Source organism: Pagrus major, chromosome 23 (assembly GCF_040436345.1).
Source record: "Pagrus major chromosome 23, Pma_NU_1.0".
NCBI lineage: Eukaryota > Metazoa > Chordata > Actinopteri > Spariformes > Sparidae > Pagrus > Pagrus major.
Window position 1 is genome coordinate 5,327,555 of NC_133237.1, and position 19,952 is coordinate 5,347,506.

Genomic DNA, 19,952 nt, shown 5'->3' on the forward strand with positions numbered 1-19,952 from the left:
GTGTATTAATACATGTTTAGGGAAGTTATGTGGAACACGCTCACCTGAATTAGGACTCTTGAAATTGCATCAGTTTTTACAGATGGATATAATTTGTATAGAGCAGTGCATTTGTATTGGATGCAATGAGCTGCAGTGGTACAGAGTGAATGCTGGGAAGTTTTGGTGTTGAACAAGCACAGAACAAGCCTTCAGTGTCCACTGTTGGTCACATATGCAAGACCACATCTGGTCACTAAAGACAAATCTCTCAGTAGACCTTAGACAGGGTTGTGTTGGGCTTTAAAAAACCTGTAGCACATGTTAGCAAACAGCTTTTCCAACGGTTTAGGTGCTCACCCTCGAAGTATCCGATCTTACAAGAGCAACTTGGTGTCATAGCTCTTTTTTATAACAACAGAGCAGCTGAGTATGTTAAAGACCACCTTCGAGGGTCGGGGAAGCTCATGCACGGCAGACAAGAGCTGGTGCTGCCAACCTAGGTTTGCTGAGGTTTAATGCCAACACTGGTACCTGTTTTATGGAATGAGTTACCCTTGAAGATTAAAATAAGACACGTAACATCACAGTTTTAAAAAGAAGACGTTTTGGTAACACTTTATAATAACCATCATTAATAAATGGAACATTCGTAGTTAATTAAACTTTAGTTAATAGTTATTTCACCGTTAACAAACAACAAAAGCTCTATAAGCCATTTATTAAGTAATTGTAAAGGTTTATAAACATCAGTTACATCTTTGTAGTGGGCCATCCAAATAATGTTTTTAGATGAACTACACAGAATTCTTAACAAATGGTTTGTAAAGCATTTAATTGTTTGTTTAACTAAAGTTTAATTAACTATAAATGTACTGTTTATAAATGATGGTTATTATGAAGTGTTACAGAGTTTTATTAAAAGGGGAAACTTTGTGCTGGTCATGTAATTGTTTTTTAACATAATTTATTTGTTGGCTGTTTGTTGATTATGATACAAGTATATATAATATCATGTTGTTTTTTAGGGAGTAGTATGTAACTCACAGTCGCCCTGCATCTTCTGAAATATGTCTCAGATTTGATAGTGTCATCTACATCTGAAATCATTAGTTGTTCAACAGAAAATCTATCTAAAATATTAAAGTATGAATCGTTTATATAATTTTTCGCACATAAGTGCCAAAAACTCTGCTTGTTCAGGCTTTTAAATATGGGGATTTGCTGCATTTTTGAAAATATAATTGTACGTTTAAATATCTTGAATTATACGCTGAAAAGATTTTATTTCATCTTGGGCTCAGGGAACTTTCTTCAGACTTTTCTTCAATATTTTCTGACATTTCATTGACCAACTGAATAATGCATCAGGAAATGATGGGCAGCTAATAACAATTGTTATTTACAGCCGTTATGTAATCTTTGACTTTCCTGTCGTGTGCACTTTAATGTGCACCCTCTAATGATAAACTTAAGACAACATCTTAATTAAATAAAATCATCATTAGTGGCCATTGCTGTCTCTGGGGCATCTAATTAAATTTTAACTGCCTCCACATTCTCATAAACACATGCAAAATTCATGCTTAAATGACTGGAACTGTAGTCGCATGTCAGTGACCTTTGCCTCACTGCACTCATTTAATCCTGTTATTACAGTTCATGAGTTTACAAGTGGTGCCCCTGTGCAGCTGTGCTTAAGTAGGGTGGCATGCAGAAATCGTTATTTTAGCCTTTGTGAACTCGGTAATTAACTGCACCAAAAAGTCTTGGACATACTTTTAATAAACTGTTATGTGATCAATACTTATTATGCACATTTTAATTATGTTATTTTTTAAAAACCCAAACACATTCCCTCTCTCTCTCTGGCTTTCTCTGCCTCACACATACACACACACACACACACACACACACACACATACCGAGCAAAAGCTTGGTGTTGTCTTTCCTATGAAGCAATTTGCCAAGCCCGTGTTACTATTTGTTGACACAAAGAAGAAATCATAATAAATTGAGTCTAAATGAACCACTCTTTTGTTGGCCTTCAACAATGACAGGGTTTTACTCAGAATCTTGGCACCAAGAATTCGATTTGTCAGCATTTCCCCAGAACAAGGGATGAGGACAAAATCCAAATAAAAGAGAGCTGAGCCCCAAAATATCTCCATTTCCCGGTAATGACATCAGACTGTGGCTTTACTGCACAAAGTAAGAGAAAAAAGGACGAAAAAAAAAAGCCTCGTTGGTAAGACGAGTCCCTGCAGGGCTGATGATAAATTACAGCTTTCCACAGAAATCACACAGAATGAATAATCCAAAGGTAACTAATGTTATCCTTGGCAACATGGATATACATTTCCCATAGATAACTTAAACTTGTACACTCTGCACATTTGTATGGCATTACTGGTTCTTCAGTTTGTCGTTCCAAAAAGGCCATCATGCTCACAACCGAGCAGAAAGGAGTGTAGTCATGTGCAGATATTTTTTTTTTGGACTGGAGCGTAAGTCATGCCTGTGATCACTCTCTGCAGGCTGCTTTTTAAACACCCCAACCAACCCCCCCACTAATGTTAAACTTGGACTTAGCCCAATTCAGAACTGCCAGCGTAAGCGGTCTTGCGAAGGGGGCTGGGGCGGTGGAGTTTGGGTGGAGGGTCTGATGTGTGTGCGAGGGAGGGCAGAGGAGGATGGTGAGCCTTCAGTGGGGAGCAGCAGAGTATTTTACGGTAATGGATGTACCACATGGAGATCCAGTTAGTGATGCGTTTGGAGCGCGACGGGGGGTTTTGAGTGAGGTGCGGGGGTGTCTCTGTGCCCTGCTGCATTTTCCACTGAGTTTTTTTGGTGAGAAAACACACAGGGGTGGTTGTGGCTTTTCCGAAAGATTCATCCACCTGGGCGAAGGGGTGATGGAGAGACGAGCGGAGCAGAGCAGCGTAACCACCAGAGAGCTTTTATTTCTGCTCACTTTGCAGCAAAGAGTGCAGTAAAAATGGTGGGCTGGGACTCCCACTGCATTTCCTGCCACATAATGGCTGTAACATTTTAACGAAATTATCTTGCATCACAAATCTTTATATCTCACGTTCATGTAAACACCTGAAGAGAAACGCATTCCTACAAACATGCACACACACACTGGGCCTACATAAAGATTTGGCATTTGTTCCCAGTCTGTAATGGCTCCGGATTCCCACGGTAGTAAACAACTGTGCCACTGTCTGCCTCTGATACATTAAGATTTTTTTTTCCTACAAATGATCAAATGGTCTTGGGAATTAAACAGATTGTGGTTTAATAAAAAAAAAAGAAAAAAAAGCTGGATTTGACAGATTTGTAAACAACGAGGACATCTCCAAAATGTTTAGCTATGATGGAGCTCATAGTTTCTTCCTTCTCGTTGGGAGACGTCAGGCCTGTGCAGCCCAGCCCAGGGTCCTAATGAGATGATGAATGGGAGCATACGGGCTGATGGAGGCTCTCGATCCACCAGTGACTGCTAATTTTAAGGGGAGATTTATCAAACGCGGGCCTGCACTCACATGCACCTTCATAAAACAGTGCCGGGGTCCAGTGAAGATGAATGGAGGTAATTACCAGCTCTACCTGCTCACAGCCATCCTCGCCTTCTCTGCGGCTTCCTGGGGTTCCAGGCCTCGTAATCTGTCTGCATGATGAGCTGATGCTTAAATCAAACTCCTCTTTTTACTGATAGTTCTCAATTGAGTCTGAAGTGAGAGATTATTCCACATTATACTAATGCTTCAGTATTGTTGCTCTCATCTGACACAAAATGCCTGAGTGCCACGCTGAATGTCTCATTCTGCACATTGGCACCGACCGATCTAATCACCAGGCTTTCTCCACTGATACAGTCAGACTACAAGTGCTACTGCTATCACTTGGTCAACAGAGCTATTATTGTTTGCACTTCCAGTTGGCATTGTTGGAAAATGTCATTGGTGTCTATGAAATCTCCTGCCAGAAGCACTGAATATGCTTTCTTGCTGCCAAAATACCAGAGTAGTGACCGCTGATGGAGCAGTTAGGGGATAATATGACAGAAACTTTAACAGTGCTGGAGTTTCATTTCCTTGTTGGCACAAACCGAGCCACCTTTAGTGGTTTCCACCTCAGTGAGTAAAAGAGATGTTTCCTCCAGATTCGTCGAAAGCCGCAGGGTCCCCTAACAAAACTGACTATTCACTAAACCCTGCTCCCTGCCAACGGCCGTACAGTCAATCACAGGATGTATTTACCAACAGAGTTTAAGCTAATGTTAACTTTATTGGATGATGTTTGCCTTGTCGTAAAACCCTTCTTTCCTGTAACATTACAAGTGAAAAATACAGTATGGAAAACACAAGCAACAAGGCTATTTAAAGGCACAGTATTTAATTTCTGCCCCTAGGGGTCTCTCAATCAAAGCAAAACAAAAGGTGGATGTAGCATGGGATCATGGGAGTTGCTGTCTTCATTGCTAAACAACCACCATTGCTGATGAAAATCTCTCTGATTTGACTCCCACGTTACCTTTAGCCTCATTCTCTGACTTCCTTCCTCACTCTGACCCCCTTTAGTGACATGCAATCAAAACAAACACACAAAATTATGGATTTCTCTGGGTTTGAATATTGTTGGAAACATTTAGGATAATGTAAGTACACAACTCAACAAAAAATAGGCTATGGATGAATTCTCAGGTCATTTTTAGACATTTTAATGCAGAAATAATTAGAAAATAAAAAAGCAGTTGTATCTTACCTTTCCTTACTACATGTATAATACTAGAAGTAAAGCTCTGTAATACAAGGACATACTTCTTTATTTCAATGTCTTCCACATGGAGCATCCACTGGTGATGCTACTGACTTTTTGCCTGGAAAATGCAGCTTTAGCCTCAGCCTTTAAATATAACAGTATTAGTTCTTGTTTTAAACATACAATATGTAACTTCTGCCACTAGGGGGCTCTCTATCAAAACAAAACAAAAGACGTTTGCGAGTGTGGAGGGCCGGGCGGAGCGGGACGAAAGAGTCGCTGCTTAGAGCGGCTAAAGAGTCTGGAGAACCAGACCCTCGGTGTTGAGAATGTATCTGATGTGACTCAGGCACAAATGTTCAAAGGTGAGGTAATGTTTTACAGTTTTTTTCACTTTAAATGTAGTCTCGTTCGCCTACTTCCCTATTCTGGAAGTAGCAACGGTGACCTAATGAAATGCACTGTTACCTGGAGTAAACTTGTGGACTTCTTCTTGTTTGGAAAATTGTAAGTACACAAATATATAAGAAAAGTATATTTGTTTTAAGACATTTTCATGCAGAACGAGTATGTCTTTTTCAAGGGCTAGCTTGAAACTTAGCGCTCACTAGCCATAGTTGATAAAATCTACCAAGGGTTTTCATATCCGCTGGCAAAACTGATGGCCACCAACTAGAAATAAGAAATGAGGAGTCTGCTTGGGTAACTGAAGGAAAACGTACACATTGCCTTGTAGCTGTACAGTCTGACCACAGGGTGCTGAGTCACTGCATGTGCACATACACATTCATGATCAATATTCACACACACGTACAGATACATACATACTGCTATACACCCCTCATTTTGGGAAATGTTGGGATGGGGGACTCTGCATTACAGAGGGGGAATGAAGGAGGGAGGGGGGGGTACGTGGCACCAGCCTGGCGCAGACATCGTTCCCGTTGCTCCCTTAGCTACGCCGGCGCCATCTGTCATCTGTGTGAACATCTGCAAAGCCAAGGTGCCCTTGTCACCCAATGTTAGAGCAGTATGTTTGGCTTTTCCATTAAGGAAACCTGGAGTGATTCACCAGAACCAAACCTATTAGACGGGATGGCGTTGTGGTGAATCAGCTGGGTTGCAGAGACACATTAAATAGTAGGATTCCTCCTCAGGCAACGCTGTCCGCCTGTCTGGCGTGTCTGGCTAGCATGACATCTCATCTACTAACTGACTGACAATTTGGCCTGAGTCTGCTGTTTTCTTTATGAGCCGCGGCTCCATGATGCAGGCAGTAGGGGGGTTAGCAGCACCTCCTAAAACCAAGCGTAATAAAAACCATCAGTTAATTAAAAAAAGTTTGAGCACGTTTTTTTTTTACATGTGCAGGCTGTGTTTTTGTGGCGGGGAAGATGTTTTACTTCATTTTTTATACATAAATAATCAATATATGTATGACAGCTTCTATTTTTAATACTTCTTGAAAAGACACATTGTGGTGTTTTAGAGAGTTTTCCAGGTTTCCCACTGAATCAAAGTAACCAAAGACTTCAGGGCACTGATAATTCTGTGAGACAAAACCACTGGAGCGAGTTCAATCCAGTCATCTACAGCTACAGTGTGTGATTTAACTGTAACTACTGCCTCTGTACGGTGACACTTAAAGGCTGTTTGTCATTTTCTTACACTTTTCATGCTTGAATTCAGCGTCATTGCCTCGCTGTGACCTACAAGTCTGCTGTCTGTTAAGCGTTCTCAAATTGGTGCAAAATGTCGTTCAACACTATAAGATATAAATTATCGTCACCCTTCAAGGTAATGCCAAAACCATGAATGTGGCACCGCTATTAGTACGACATCATTATATAAGCTGACTTTCCCTCTGCCGCCCCAACTTTGACTGATTTCCAGCGTCCCCGCTCGGCTCCTACAGATTTCTTCCTCTGCCTCTCTCATTCTGCCGCAAAACAGATGGCTTCACCCCATCCTCATTTTGAATTTACCTCCTCTCTGTGCACTCGGGGTTATGACCAAAATTGAAATCATAATCATGGTCCTTTTCAATCGAAATTTGTAGCTGCAATTTGGCATCATCCAGAAAAAAAACAGATTGAGAGTAGACTAATATGCTGCCTCACAGTTGATTCTAGTGGAGATATTTTCAGACACAGAGAGCCGGCGGCAGATGGATTGCCGTGCTAAGACTGGACAGTGTATTATTCACCACTGCAGCTCTCTAGAGAGCGTTGCTGTTTATTGCATATGGTGCTGAGCTGGATTACGGCAACAAGATCACAACAATATGCTCATTGTCCACCATGCAGGGATATAATCTCAAGGATTACTCTCTGATGAAACTGGCCGGGGCCTCTCTGGATGATACAGACTGATAGCGGAGATTTTACGCAAGCCTTGTCTGCAAGCATCCTGGTTTTTTTTTGTTTTTTTTAGATTCTCTGATCTTTCAGACTCCAGAGTTTTATTTCAATTGTCCTCCTCTTTGTTGCCTGCACATGAAGCTGGACGCAGCAGTGGGCAAAGCTTTGCTTCCCACAGCTGCCTCTCCAAAAGAAATGGGCAAACACACGCGAACAGCAAGCTCGCCGCCATCTGCTGCAGTGAATGAGCGAGGATGCTGCTGTCAAGTTAGTTGTGAATTCGAAACAGCAGCTGAGAGGACACACTGTGCCCTGACCACACAGAGTGGCACCGCCGCTGCCCGGCTGCCTGGCACAACAGGCTCCATCTGACACACTGATGATTTCTCACACACACACACGATGAGGAATTGTGGGCCAAAATCATGGACAGGATTTAAATGTAGTGTGAGACTGAAAACCTATTTTTTAATTAGAAATTAAAGGAACAATTCATTGAAAAAATTTAAATTCAGTCATTGTCTACTCACACCCATGCCGATGGAAAGTCGGGTTAAGTTTCGTAGTCCACAAAACATTTCTGGAACTCCACAGGAAGACTCATTCTCCTAAACAACTGAAGTAGATGGGAACTTAAAAATAAAAAAAGAAACAACCAAAATAAAACCAACATTAAATAGCTCCATGCAGCTCATCTGCATGCTAACACTACTCTCGTCTGGCTGCATCAATTATCTTTCTGCTATGGGGAAAAAAACGCTCTGTCTTGTGTGTATTCTTTAAAACCAATCACAATCTCTTTGAGCGGGGATAAACCCAGGATGCAGTGAGGGTGCCCCTGCAAATTAGTGTCGGGGAGAACTTGTTTAGTACGTGGGGAGGTGAGCCCCGGCATTAAAATGCCTTCATTTGCAAAAGAAAAGGTAACAACTGTTAGCTTGTTTAAGTTCATACTGTTAGCGACCAGGTTAGTGTTAGAATAATTCAACATTTTTAGCATGTAGGTTGCTAGATCAGAGGTAATTGTTGTTGTTTCCTGTAGTGATAGGCATTTTGCTAACAGTCACACACAGACAGCAGAAGGGAAGAGGCTGAAACAGGCGCCCAATGGCAGGCTTATACCATCAGCCTACATCTGCTGAGTTAGACTACGCTAATGCTTTTAGCTCAGCAGCTACAGTGAAGATTTCTGCTTGAAAAGGCGTTTTTTTAAATCAATTTCTGATCCCAGGGCTCTTGGAGACTTGGATTATGCAGGACAAGCTGTATGGAGCCATTTTATTTCATTTTTTAATGTCTTTTTATGTTTAGAAACAAGTCCCTACTTCAGTTGTTTAGGGAAGTGCTGCAGCCCTGTTTTGCTGTGGAGCTCCATAAATGTTTTGTTGACTTTTCCAGACCTTCCACTGGCACGAGAATGAATAGATGAGGACTGAATGATTATTTTTGGGTGAACTGTTCCTTTAACTCACCAGTTTGTATAGGAAAACAAGAGAATTCTCCAGAGAATGAGCGATGAAATCAGCAACATTCACTATATACAGCATGAATTCTCTCTGCAGGGCTGCATGACTATATAAGGCCTGAGAACTTGCATCTAAGTCTCCCGTTGCTTCTTTTCTTTTTCTTTTGGTGAATGGAAAAACTGACCTACGCTCTTTGTGAGCAGGTTATATGTTTTGGAAAGCTTTGCAAGTGTTCTCTGAGAAAATGTGCGTTTAAATAACAGAAGAAAAGAGGAATAGGTATCAAGCAGGCATAGACACTAAGCATACAAAACAGAACCCAAACAAACACCCTGGGAGCCCAACATTCAACACGGGCCAAGAAGTGCCCGGCGGAGAGGGCTGCCTTTGAAAAGAGCACCTGCACGCTATAAGAGTCTCCAAAACAAAACGTCTAGCCTCAACAACTCTTTCACAGCTCTGACAGTCGCTGGTTTTCTTGTGAGCAAGTTTGTATGCGAGGACAGAATCTCCATCCAGCCTACTTGATGTTCGCTTATTTGCAATTTGTCACCTGGCTTGTTTACTTTTCTTTCCGCTCATTTGGAGCTCACCTTTGTCCTAACGGGCTCATTAGCAGCGGCCTCGTTCCAGGAAGAAACCACCAGGTTAAAGCTCCACATTTCTGAACCGAGCGACACGGCTCAGGCGCCGCACTTTAAATGAGGCTTGGCCCCATTTCTCATGGGGAAGCTGCAGAGAGAGGAGCCAACAATGTGTTTTCACTTTTATGTATTTTCATAAGTCATCTAGTTGGCCATTAGAGTTGATATTATTCACAAGAAATTGCATCTTTTCCAAAAAAGAAACATGCCTGCGCTAAAATTAAATTCCCTCCTTCTGGGCTGGACTGTTGCACATAAGAGTTTAAGCAATACGCTGAGAATATGTTTCATGCAGGAGGTTTGTGTCCACATAGACTGACCTGAAATACAGTGAAGGGAAAGGAACACCGACTTTATGGATAGATGGATGGACTACGAGACAGCTGGCCCCTGCACAGACATGTAAAAGCCCCCCCTCATTCAGTCCTGTCTGTTCCCATCGTCTTGTCTGTTTTTATTCACCTTTATTTGTTCCTGTTCAAGTGATGAGAGAAATGAAAAACAAAAAAGACAATTTCCTTGATTGTGGTCACCGATTGGGCCAATAAAGCTGTTTCTGATACTCATACAATTACACAGTGAAATTACATTTTCAGAATTAATTTCAAGTCTGTAAATCACCATGTTAGCTTTTTTCCCGGTGAAATGGTTCATCTTTTGAATGTTGTATTGGATTTTAGCAGAGTGACACTGAGGGAAAAAAAGAACATATATATATATTTAACGAAAAAATTAAAGGCAATGCTTTGACAAAAGGGAGGGGTGAGTTGTTCCCATTAAAACAAATTAAACTGTTGAAGACAATGGGTAGGGAAAAAAAAAAGATGTGGTCAAGGAGAGGTCCCCAAACATCCAAAACACTTTTCTGTGTTTCGGTGCTGAAGAGTGTGCAGCTGTAGCCATTTGAATGATAAAAAGCACCTTGTTTAAACACGAGGAATGTGCTGATTTCCGATGTCGCGAGTATTTTGGCTGCAACCGTGCCCCCCATTAATACTAGTAGATGGCTGTACAAAAAGCTTTTTTTTTCATCTCAGAATAACCAGAGATCCTCCAAGAACAAATCTGGTTGGATTGCTTTTAAAAAACAGAGCAGAACTAGAAAAACCATCTGAATGCTGTGAGGCAACAATCACATAGGACAGGACAAATGAGCACAATGCTGGTACTAATAGATTTTATTCCGTTTGGAACAGTGGAGATATTAAACAATTGTTTACACAAAAATTGTTCAAGATTTTGATGTAAAAAAATTACACTTTAATGTCACTCTTTTGTTCATCAACACAGAATATCAGCCTCCTTTCCAGAGCTTCTAAAACTGAGCACAGACGCACACAAAAATAGCACAGAGCACAATGTAAAATATCAGAAAACCATCATTCTTGAAGGATGTGATGCAGGTTTTATTCCTGTAAAGCACTGCTATATTGACATATGCACTGCACGACTGCACAATGAAGAAAATATTTTTAAAAATGAACTCAGATACTCAATATGAAAAGATTCAGACACATTTTAAGAGTGATGAGGACATTGACCGACCTTTGACTTTCCAATTAGACAGCAGGTCTTGTTCACTTCCAACAATCACCTAAAACAGAGCGTCTGGCTGAGGGACCGCTTGAAACCTTGGGCTCCGGGCCTGGGCTCAGTAGGCACACAAAGTAAGGGACTGTGGGAAAGTGATTGGGGTGGGTAGCGGGCCTGAATCTATTATTTCAATTTCTTAAAAATCAAGCCACTATATATATATTTTTTCTTTAAACTCACTCCTTGACTTGTAAAAAAAATAACAATACCCTCACCCTGATATCCCAAGACAATATATCTATGGCAAACATAGGAAAATAGATTTTCGGGGGAAAAAAGAGCTGTTAAATAAACTGTAGCTGAACGATGGTAAATCAAATGATGCTATATTATGCTTGATATTTTATTTTACAATAAACCTCGCATGTAAAATAATAATCAGGGAATGAGACAAATGTAAAACACCCTCCTGTGCTCTCCGCTTCATTCAAAAGAAAAAATATACAACCCTCCTCCTTTTTGAAGCCCAATTCCCTTCCTTATAATTTTCACACAGTCCCTAACCCATCCATGTATGTGTATACACACAGTTGCACATTTGCTACCCAATATTTTCCAAACATGTCAAACGTGAAGTTAATAAATTTCCCTTTTGATTTGATTTCTCCACATTTTTTAATTTCTTCCAGGTACCTGGAAGAAATTAAAGGGTGTGTGCCAACACATGATTGGGAGGGTGTCAGACTGATTTGATTGGTGGAAGAGGGAAGAGAGAGAGAGATGGATGAATCAGGATTGTGGAGAGGGAGAGGGGGTTCGGCTGAGAGCAGACAGACAGGGAGGTAAAAACTGAAAGCAGATGGCAGAGCTGGCACCTGTCTTACACTAAAATCTGTTTGGAGCCGTTTTCCACATGTCTTTAAAAAAAAAAAAAAAGAGCCAATTCTGCATATTATGCCAAAAAAAGACACTCTCAGGTTTTAACCCTTTGTGACCATGCCCTCCCTTAGCTTTTCACTCATAATAGGATGCCCCCCTCTGAACAGGAGGAGATACAAAAACCCTCTCAAATCCTTCCACTCTGTCTCACCCGGGCCTTGTAAGCAAACAGAGGGGGCATTCAGAACAGGAGAGAGTCTCATTTAAAGCGTTAATCTGCGGGCCACATGCTGCACAACAGCAGAGGACCCAACGAGCACCACAGTAACAGACCTGACAACACACACACACAAACACGCACACTCAGACACACTCAGCGCAGCCAGGCTTGCCCAGGATAAACATGGCATGTATTTGGCAAGTGAGGGAGTCTGTTCCAGGTGGCTGCATGTATAAGTTGATATATCAGTTTGAACCCTCTTAGGTCGCTCTTCACGAAACCATACTGGTACTTTTACATGTTTGAGCCCATTAACTGCTAATCACTCGCACGCTACATCACTGCCAAAAGACTTTTGCAGAACATACCAAGGTTTTTCAGGGTTTTTTTTTAAATATGTGTTGATTTTTCTTTCCAGACAGAAAATCAACTTGCAAAGACTTGAAAACCTGCATTTTGCATTATTTTGTGTCTGTCAAAGTTATGTTGTTGTAACACTGCTGTAATGCAGACTGTAGTGAAAATCCTGCAGCTGCGTAATGTCATAATAAAGTAACTTTGACTTAAAATATTTGCAGCTGATTCAGCCACCCAAGGCAATTTTAGTCTCTGCAAGTTGAGGATTCTCAAACCATATGAAAGAATAAAAACCAGTTGTGGCAATACAGAATAAAAACATTAAAAAATCCAACAGACAACTCAAAAAATCCTCACATGTTTGTGTATAGGACTAGAACAAACACCAATGCGTGGTGTTTGCTTTTGGCAGTTACATGTAGTGCTTTTAGCTTTATTGTTCATATATAATGTATCATTTTACAGATATTACAGTCAAACACAGTATGGTTTGTTTTGCTTTATAGCATGTTTCTTTTATTTAAAGATTTTCCAGTTTTACTCTATATGTTGTAGATCGATTTTTTGATTTATAACAAGCCAATAATCTCTTGTGTCTTTGCTCAATTAGAGGATATCTATAGGCAGAGGATATCTTAACTAATAATTAGCGCATGAGTCCTGATACATGAACTGATGGAGGACGTGTATTCATCAATTTCTGTTGAAATGATCAGGTCACTTTGAGTTCATGGGATTGGTTCATGATTAAAGGAAGACTAATTCATTAATAAAAATGTTAACTCAAAGTTACTTTATACATTAGAATTATATCTCACCAGCACAGAAAAGATTCATTAATCTGCAGCTATGTGATCAAAAGGAAAAACAGCACATGTTCTCACACTAATACGAAGCATTTAAAATGTTATTTGATCAAACTGGTGGTCAGATGCAAATATCTAAATGCTGCTGCATGAGCTGCTTGAATAGTCTTTGTTTATGTTACATTAACGAGCTGGGAAACTATTATGTTTTTCATTGTTGTTGGGAGAGGTGTAGTGTGGCACTCCAAAACCAAAAACATCTCGCTGGTGCCAGTTGATGAATCAGAGCAAATGGACCTCCAAATGTAAACACCGATAAACAGTTTACACTGCACTGAAGTGAGAGTGAAATTAATGTCAGGGATCTATTTTGGACTTGATATTTGCATCTGACCGTCACTTTGATATAAACAGCCTCATGTTCCTGTGATTCCTATTGTTCTGATCAAATACATCATTCAGGTACAAGCTACATTACACCTGTAGTCCCTGGGCTGGAGACAGAGACAGCATCTCTGTTCAGAAAATGAACACTACAGTATTTTTTCTATTTTTTTATTGATGAAACACAACATGATAAGACGACTCAACACACAACAGATGGGTAAACAGATAAAAAACGTATAATCACTGTAACAGCTAACACATATGGACATTAGTAAGACTAAACTACAACAATAAGCCAGATTTGGGTGAGTTATGTGGATACAGTATGCAGGTGGTGGAACAACATGGGTTAATTTTGTCTGTGGTAGGGTGTGTGTGTGTGTGTGTGTGTGTGTGTGTGTGTGTGAAATATTATGTAACTGTGTTCCAGCTAATTTGTTGGCACACAAATCAATATATGTAGTAACTGTGAATCAACATCCACTAAGCGTCACATCAATTCATATTGATGTGATGATTTCTGAACGGTGAGCAACAGGATGTCGACACACATCCTGCATTCATTCATACATTAAGCTGGTGGCTCTCAAACGTGGAGGGGCATAGAGCCGCTGCAGGGGAGGGTGAGGATGACCAGAGAAAAAAAAATATGGAGCGAAACTTGAGCTGAGCTTGAATGAATATGATTTATGTAGCAGAAATAAACAAGGGTTTGCTGATGCTGTCGTGCGTACGTTTATTTCCCTTAAATCCAACTTGGATCCTTTTTTATTAGTAGAAAAAGTAGTAAACCCTAACAACCGCATTAAAGTCCCATTGTGTAGGATTTAGTGCATCTAGCAGATTGTAACCAACTGAATACTCCTCATCTCACCCTCCCCTACGGTGACCAATAAAAACACAAAAAATGTGCTCTTAAGAGTCAGTGTTTGTCCATTCTGGCCTGTAGTAACACAGCTAAGGTAACAAAAACACAATGATTCTTAGTTTCAGGTGATTATACACTAATGAAAACATGATTGTGAATATATACATCCTTTAAATTCTACACACTGCTCCTTTAAGTCATCATGAATCATTAAGCATGTGTTTTAAAGTGTTACCAAGCTACTTTAAACCCTTTTTTTCCCAAAACGTGTGAGAGCAGCATCAGCGTTAGTGCCTGTAGTTCTCCAAACACACCAGCAGAGTGCGCCAGAGGACCCGCATCTCACCCCAGACCGGCTCCTCTTTCTTCCACACTTAATCTGCAGCTCACAACTCTCCACACATCCAGGCCTTCACTCCGACACGAAGGTTGCAGTGAGCCAGAGAGCGCACACCTGTCAAAGGTTGTTGTCACCTACGCCTTTCAACTCCCACCAAAACTTTTATAAACTGAAAATAGCTCCTTTCCTTCCCTCCTCTCGCTTTTCTTCTTCTTCTTTTTTTTCTTTCCTTCCAAGGGAACCACAAATTGTGTCCAGATTTTCACACATAGTAACTTAGTGTTTTGGGCTATTTGGAACCGAAACAATTAGAAACAAACCTGTATTATACCCGCTCTCCACTAATGGATCTGACGAGAGAAGACAAGAAAATAAAGCGTTTCTGTTTTCCCCCCTCAGGTTATTTTAGATTGCGGGCTCATTTTTCTAATTGCGGTGGCCATTCTTTGAGCATGCAGTGCATGTTTCTCGGTAATTTTCAGGCTTCAATGAAAACCTGCACACACCACTGCACAAAAAATACACGGCCAGATCATTGCTGATTTGCTAACCTTTGACAAACACGTTGCGTTTGTGTTTGAGGATGATAAATCATGATCTGAGGAACAATTACTTTCCCTTTCCTTTTCCTTTTTCTTTGCAATATGCTGACAGACTTTCAGGTTTGTGTGCGGGACAGATGAAGAAGCAGGTAGAGAATAAATCAGATTGAGGAGAGTTCATGTTTATGTTGCATGGCAGGCTGGCACTGCCCCGTGCGAGATTTGAGCTACTTGCCGGTGCTGGTGGTGCCCAGAGGTTGTTGCCATGCAACTCAGTGTGGCACACACACGTACACACATGCACACACACACAAGCACCAACAATGGTCTGCTTTATGAGGTGCCCACTGATGCCATGGTAACCTCCTCGTTCTGGGCAAGACGGGCAGAGCGGTGTGCCAAAAAAATGCCATGCTTCCTTTTTTTTTTTTTTTTTTTTTCCCTTTCTCAAACCACGTTGCCCAGAAACCTTTTGAAACTTAATAAGTGAAACCAGTGGGCAGACAAATTACGAGGAGTTTGTGTGCGAGAGGGAGCGCGGGGGAGCGGGTCAGCTCTGGAGTTTTGGTGCGTCCTGTCTCTCAAGAAGCATAAATTTATCCTCGAGTGGAAAAATGATGCCGGATGATCAGAAATACACAGCGGGCTGCTCTGACTCCACAAGGTCGAGCAACTTCACAGAAAACAGAAGTTTGCAAACACACAAAAAACGCGCGCCAGAGCTCAAAAGTAAGAGTGCGCAAAGGTGAGCGCGTCACTCTTCTTTGGTGCACTTCACTGTAGCGATCAGCGGCTATTCACTGAGCTCTTTGACCTGTGCTGTGAGCGTGCAGGAGGGAATCTGGTGCAGTTGCGTAACAGCGGCCCTTCTGCAGAGGTAGAGGGAGCAAGGGGACAGAAGGGCTCCGAGGAGGGGAGCGTGCTGCTCTGCTGGCACAAACACTTTCAGGTGAAGCGGCTCTGATGGAAAAATGAGAGAGCCGACGTGCCGCATATGTGCTCAAGTGAGCACCTCGGTGCGCGTGTGAGTGGGTCCGTGAGGGGTTGTGAGTGGTGTTGCTCGGTCCATTTCCATATTACCTAGGGTCATCTAGGCTTTGCGCCCAGTCCCCGTGCTTTTAGGCTCCGCTGAGGCCTGGTTAGATTAAAAAAGCAGGATTGAATCATGACTGGAAGGTAGCGATGGATGGATGGAGGTGGAGGAGGAGGCAGAGGAGAGGTGGGGTCACACAATAGAGCCTCGTGTAGTGCTTTAAAATTCCCTTAAAATAGGGATCCGTGCCAAGTGTGGCCCGTCGAGCAGGCTATCACACTATAACTGGGCCTGTAATTGCCACTCGTCCCCCCTCCTCCCCCCCTCCTCCTTCACTGTGGTCACCCACTACGCATGTAAAACACAGAGACACTCACTGCAGGATCACCACTTGGGAATACATGCGATGTTAATGGCACTCTCCTTCACAAGCTGTCAATGCCTGTTAATGAAGCCATACATAAACATATACAGGTCTGTGGTGTCTGTCTGCAGGCTGGCAGGTACACAGACAGACAGACAGACAGACAGAGTGGACACGGAGACATGCAGACAGACAGATGCATAAAGACAGCATCACGTGTTGGCGCACGGACAGACAGAGACAGGCGGACTGATCACACAGATAGGACGCATCAGATAAAATGTGCCGTTCCATTGGATCGAGCACGGAACTCAAACAAAAGGGCCAAACTCAATTTTACTCTCAGACTTCTCTTTTTATTTTCTATAACAAGCATGACTAAATAAAATCCACAATAATGCCGTCCTCATGTGAAATGACTAACTGTTTACACCGCAGAAGAAAATGACTTTCGTTTGTTTTTATTATGTTCATCAGCAACAGATTGCGCTCTGGTTTGCATGCAGCCAGAGAGCAGAGGAGGAGCGTCGTGCCTGGTGATGTGACCGGGACTGAAAGCTGTATGGTGCTGGCTTTTCTTCTTCTTTTCCCCCTTTTTGTAGTGTAAACAGTCCAAACACAGGTGGCCATAGTAAAAGATGCCTTGCAGTTTTGCTCATGTTAAAGTGGTGCAACACATTCAGTAACAGTAGAGCAGAACCAAGAGGAGGTTTAACATGTATAAATGGGTCAAATATGACATCTGAACAGCTTTAATTTGCCCTTAATGATGCTATCACTATCCTGGTGGTTGTTTTACACAGTGTTCATACACAGATTACAATTAAGTAATCTGCTTTGACTGTCATGTCAGCTAACTTTACAGTTTACTCTACTGTAGCTGTGGATGGATTAAAATGACTAATGCTCCTGGGCAAACAGCTTGATAGTACCTGTCAGTGACAATGTGATCTAATTATTTAAGTGCTTTACATGAAACGTCAAAAACACTAAAAACATTGACACAATATAAAAGACAAACACATTTGAAGGAGTTAAATGAAATAAAAATAGCTTAAATAGAATAAGACAAATTAGGCCGTAAAATTGAATTGAATGATTAAATGTAATAAATTGCGTGTGTTGAACAGAAAAGTCTTCAGCCATGATTTCAGAGTCGGGGCAGAGCCTCAAGTTTTCTAGGTTTGTTTCAGATATGTGGAGAATTTAAACAGAATGCTGCTCCTCCATGTTTAGTTTCAACACTGGGGAAAGTTAAATACATTATAATTGTTTAACAGTTGCACACTACTCACCATGTTTACCTCCCTACGAAGCCAAAACACACTAACTACAATTTTGGCCAAAATGAATTCTGACTGAAATGGATTTTATAAATGTCTTTGGACAAAATTTCCAAGTTGACTGTTTCTCTGTCTGAGAGAAAAAATGATGTAAAAATAAAATAACTATAACATCCAACCAAAAACCAATAAGTACGTGTAGTTACTACACTCCTCCTTGGTTTTTCTGTGCTTTGTATGAGAGCACATTATTCTAAGTGTATCTTTACAGTGACACTAAATGTATCAAGCCATCTTAATAGGTTACACCTCACAAAATATTACTTGACGATAGCTTGAATTTTTCTGAATTACTCGTCTAGTTCAACGTTTTGAATGTGCAAACATTAAAACAATTAAATACAGATGTGATATGATAAGAAATTAAATTACATTTAGATTTTCTTAGGAATAACACAAGAGGAAGATTGTAGTTACTGCACTTTGCTGTTGCCCTACATATATATGTATATCTTTTCTAGCAAATACAAAGACAGAATGCAGTATCTGCCTTTTTAGGGTCATAGGTCAATTAATTGGTGGTGATTTTTAAGACTAAAAATCATTTAAAGTGTACATATTTGACAATAACATAACTGTTGTTCTACATATAAGGCATTTGGCCTGACAGTCAAAAAACTTTTTTTCTCAGTTTCATAGTTGTGCTAATAGCCTTTGTCAGGCAGTACAGGTGTGACATGATGCCATCATTGTTGTGTGCCCTTTGCAAAACATGAACAAATACATACATACAGAATGAATGCCATTAAACTTTCTTTTAGTTTGACAGTAAGTCATAACTGAAAAAGATGAAAAAGATTTATGTTTGCAGTCATGTGTCTGAAGTTACACACTTGTGGTGTATGGTTATTGGTCACTTGCGCATTAAAAAAACCTGTTACGTCGCATACGAGTACAGGATGCTGCAGGGTCCCATTTTGGGGCTAATAGATTACGTGGTATCGGATCGGGACATTGACTCATGTATTTGCTGAAACCAAATTCACAGTTTTAGGCAGTATCAGAGGACATTTACATTATTACAACCTTACATGTATCAAAACCAACCAACAGCAGTATTATAAAGTGGATTCTAACAAACCAGAAGCCAGTGTAAACACCTGACAACTGTAAAGATTTGATTCCTCAGTCTGTCTAGGTCAGCAGTGCCCAAAGTTTTTCTCTTGAAGGGCTGAACAAACTGAGTGGTCGACAGTTGACCAAAAGCAAATAATACCTATTGTAGGCTATTATATTGTGTTGTCAAGATGCAAAATGGTGCTAGGATCCCAATTAATAGCGACACCTTTTTTTTCACAGCAACCATTTTGAGATTAAATGTTTTACAGTAGGTAAATGTTTACCTTCATTTAATGTCAGATTGGCTACTGTGAAACAGGTCTATGTGTCACTCTGCCTGTCATGCTCAGATTATGAGAAATAATTTATTATTAGGGATTCTACATATATAAAGAGCATTTTACCACACAAGAAATAAAAGAGCATAAATGTAAATTTATAATACTATTTTTTGTCTTTTCTTCTTTTTTGCTAGAAACATCTAGTCGGCCAAATTGAACCTAATGGTGACCACGGGCCCCACTTTTGGCAGCTCTGATGTAGGTGACAGTAGGCTGATTTTGTAAGAGCCTTAATGTACATCATTTCACATTTGTGTACATGTATATAGTGATTATATGATATGATGATTTTTGTATTTTATTTGTTGTTGTTGTGTTAACATGGCTACCAGATAGACAGCTGAACTGGTCCTGAAGACGCTGGTTGTGGAATCAGTGATGGTGTTCAGGCTGAGAGTCTGACATCTCTAAATGATCACAGTGTCCTCAGCTCACCACGAAGCAGCTCCAACCACACAGCAGACTGGATACCTTCACCCCAGCTATTAATCCAGTCGTATATGTCGTATCTGCCCAGTAAAAGTTACCGTAAAGCAGGAGTGCCCTTTTCATTTGGAAGGCCAAAACTAAAACTTAATGGTGGGTCACTGGCGTACAGCAAACACCTTTGTATTGTATTTTATTGTAATGTATTGTTATTGTAATGGTGCAAAAATGCACAGTG